This window comes from Gavialis gangeticus, unplaced genomic scaffold, assembly GCF_001723915.1.
Source record: "Gavialis gangeticus isolate Ggan-Ray unplaced genomic scaffold, GavGan_comp1, whole genome shotgun sequence".
Classification (NCBI taxonomy): Eukaryota; Metazoa; Chordata; order Crocodylia; family Gavialidae; genus Gavialis; species Gavialis gangeticus.
In genome coordinates, this window is record NW_017729033.1 from 100,728,320 (window position 1) to 100,732,195 (window position 3,876).

The following is a 3,876-nucleotide window of genomic DNA, read 5'->3' on the forward strand; positions in this document are numbered from 1 at the left end:
AAGAGGAGTCAGGGAGCAGGAGAAAGCCAGGCAGATGCTGCTGTGCCTGCAAGTTTCTGCCAGAGCTCTAGCCAGGGAGCAGAGGGGAGGGGACAGCCCTGCTGTGGAACAAAGAGCCCCACCTAGCCCAGAGAGCATGCAGGGATGCTGGGGGAGTCTGGTTTATCTTAAATCAGCAAGGGATCTGGGACAGATATTGCATAAACCGGTTTGAGCCAAGTCAGTTAAGTCTGGTATTACATTCAACCACGTTTATCTCAAACAGGTTTCAGCCACTTTCAAACTGGTTTATGTGCACTGAACATCTGTTACAGTTTTAAACCAGTTTCTGACCGCTTAAACCAGTTTGTGTGTAATGTCTGTCCCTAGCCTGAGAAAATAAGATAAATGGCATGCATGCACACACACAATTCAGTCTCAGCTTGAAAATGCAAAACCTCCTCCTGACAAACTCAGTACTCTGGAAGCATGATTCTGTAACACAGCCATTCAAGAGTAATATAAATAGTTCCATCATGCTTCATGCTTACCAAGCCAGAACATGACAAAGGACAAGAGAGTGTAGTTCTTCATAATCCAAGGAAGAGATGACCACTACCTGTCTACCTCTCCTTTAGCTCTAGAGATTCAGCCACATGTGCCATTAAGTCACCTCCCCCATGGCAAGATCATATTGCAAGAGCTGAGGCTAAATAAGGTACTGACAGAAAGAAATTTAAATCCTCACCAACACCAGGCAAAGCAGAGCAAAATGCTGAAATACATATTCCCGTGTGTGCAGTTTGCTATGCTCATTGACAGGGCACCATATGGAGTCAGGAATCCTCTGTCCTGCCCCCTGTGTATGATTTGTGCCCCATCTGTCAAATGAATCTTTTTTATAAAATGCAGTGACACCTACACAGGGAAAGCAGTTATGAATTCTTTTTATTTTGATCCCATGTCCAGGATCCTACATGGGGCGTGGTGTTGGCAAAAAGGTCCTGACCTGACGTGCTTATAGTCTTATAACAGACACCACAAATAGATATAACAAACTAAACCAGGGAAGGGGATTGGGTGGCAGATGGGCTGGCTGGGGCATGCCAGCTCCGGCCACTCACCCTGAGCACCGCCAGCTCCGGCCACTCACCCCGGCCCCACACAGGCTACTAAAGTGCAGGGCTAGGTATCAGGCAGCCCCTGCACTTTAGTACCCTCATGCCCCAGCCAACCTGTCACCATCTACACATGTGTTTCAGCACATGCAGTTACTCTGCTGTAGGAGACAGTACTATCCTACAGTGGAGTAAATTTACTGCTCCCTAATACCTGCTCATGTGTAGGCAGTGATGCTTTACTTCTGAACTAATTAGTCAGCTCTGCAGTAAAAAACACATGTAGATGCACCCTTTGCAAGTTAGGCTGCTTCTCTCCATGCCTACCACAGAATCCTCACCATCCCACAGACATTGTGGAGGAGATGGAAGTAGCTGAACCATATGAAAAGATGATTAGGGATGCATGAGGGAGCTGGATGAAGGGCTGCACCTCTTGAGTTGCTATGTCTCCTACAGTTTATCCTGGAGGCATGTGACTCCACAGCGTTTGCAATATCATAACATGTACATTGTTGTCTTTAGGGAACTGTGGTGCTTAACTTAAGGTACTCTTAGGTGGCCTTCTAAAGTTACCAAATTTCCTTGATGCTTCTTTTTTCTTAAAAATAAGATAAAATTATATACCAACAAGTATTTGCTATCAGACGATTCTCAGCTTTGCCTTCTGTTTCAGATAAATTATGAAGCTGTCCATTCTTGGTGCAACAGGTCAGTCTGGTCAGTATCTGGTCTTGCAGGCACTTGAGGAAGGCCATGAAGTGACAGCACTTGTTCGGAACATCACTAAACTGACTATTCAACATAAAAATCTGAAGGTATTTCATATAGAATATTATGTCTGATACTATTTTCCTAGAACTAAGGTTTTCTAATGTCTCTAGTGATTTAGGGTGTCTCAATTTTAGGATACCAAACTTGACCTCTTACAGGAGTCATTTTTCAGATGGTGTGTGCTTAGCACATTCTGAAAATTGGGGCTCCTTTAAGCTGTTTCAGTTTGGGCAACCAGAAATGGAAGTGGTAAGATTCACTGGTATCATTTTAAGGATTTTGGCCTAGATATTTAATATACCGAAGATACGCTTTATCTTCTATTCTTACATTGTCAGTAAATCCAAAAGTCTTTCCATTAAATCCCATGGTCTTTGGATCAGTTTCTACATAGCAATTCAGGTTGGCTAACTGACTGTACAAAAAATATTATCCTGCCCACGTATGACCTATAGGCTATGTGGCCTAGCTGCAACCTTTAGCAGCCAGTCTGAACACCTGTAAATTTCTTCCCTATTAGAAGCTCCAATCATATTTTCTCAACCAACATTTCTACAGCTCCATGAGCACTAACCAGTGTCACATTTAACAAAATAGCTTGGAAAAGTTGTATATATAGTTTTATGAAGGTAATATATTTTGATGACTTCAAAGATTTAAATTAACTTGTGTGTAGGAGCTGAATGGGGAGACGTGATAAAGGCCATGTACTCATGGTGTGACAACAGCCTCAGTTCCCATTGATATTGGGGAGGTTGACAGCAGTCAGCAACTCTCAAGGGAAGATCACAGGATTGGGCTGAATGTCTTAAGAGAGAGCCTTACCAGATCTCTTTATTGCTTTCTTTTTTTGTAATCTAAAGGAGTCCTGGGCAAACAATGGAGTGAAAATATTCTTAAGGTCTCCCCTAGAGCCTGAGCTAGACAAAACTTTAGTATTAGTAGCCTTCTGAAGTCTACCAAAGGAACGAAATATTTTTAGTGGGTCTACTGCCCTCTAAATGAATGTTGAGCCTGGTGAATTCACTTCTCAGTGTTTCAAGTAGTAATTGACCAAAGTTGTCTGCTCTTGAGAAACACCTGTCAGAGTAGGAATGAGGTTCTGTTCACTTTTTAAATGTATCCAATCTCTCTCTACAGTAAACCAGCCCAGAAATATCACAGCACTTTCTGAAATGAAAATACTATAGCCCACAGATATGTTTAATCTAATTCCCGTCTCACATACTACTACAAAATAATTTACCTATGTGAAACAGAACTGTCTGACCCCATTAGGTGGCAGACAAGATCATTTCTAAAGCACACCTCCAAGGTATAGTAAATACTCTTCTTTTCAAGGCAAGCTAGAGGCTGTAGCACAGAGGGGCAAGCTTTAGGTCCCTTGTCCTGAAATAAAAGCACATCTTAACTTCTAAACAGAAGTAAATCGCTAGTTTTTGGCTAAAGTGTATTTATCTCTCCAGTCTCTGATTCCCATCCCCAGACCACACATACCACCCAACAGGTTTAGCATAACAAAAACACAGAAAAAGCACTTACCAAACATAGTTGGTATCAATGACTCCATCACTGATGCAGTGAGAATTAAGGCCTAAAATATAGCAGAACAATCTGTTTGGGAATACTACTTCATCCTACCACACATGCACAAGATGGATTATCAGTTCTGTCAAGCTTTAGAAGACTTCCTGGTTTCTGAGACCAGATGCAAGAAGCACACACCATTCCCTGCCTCTCCAATTTTCTGTTCAACTTGTGTTAAGTAATATGCCCAGCTGGAGACAGTTATGCAAATAACAGCCATGAGGTTTCAGCCATCTGATAAACTGTGAAAAAGCAGCGGCCTCACTTTTAAGCAGAAAATGGATGATAATAGCTCTATCAGCCACTGGCTTTCATAGAATTCATAGATTTCATAGATTAAGGGTCGGAAGGGACCTAGTAGATCTTCTAGCCCGACCCCCCGCCAGGGCGGGAGAACAACAAAAAACCCCAAAAAGAG

At 42.4% G+C, this 3,876-nt stretch overlaps 1 long non-coding RNA gene across 2 annotated transcripts in view; it reads left to right on the top strand.

Annotated features, from left to right (window-relative positions):
* The window catches only part of LOC109304089, a 19,196-nt gene that overhangs the window by 11,737 nt on the left and 3,583 nt on the right, over positions 1–3,876 (top strand). For both annotated transcript variants that reach the window (XR_002099289.1, XR_002099290.1), the window contains exon 2: positions 1,774–1,915. This is a non-coding gene — a long non-coding RNA (uncharacterized LOC109304089). The remainder of the gene's footprint in view (positions 1–1,773; positions 1,916–3,876) is intronic.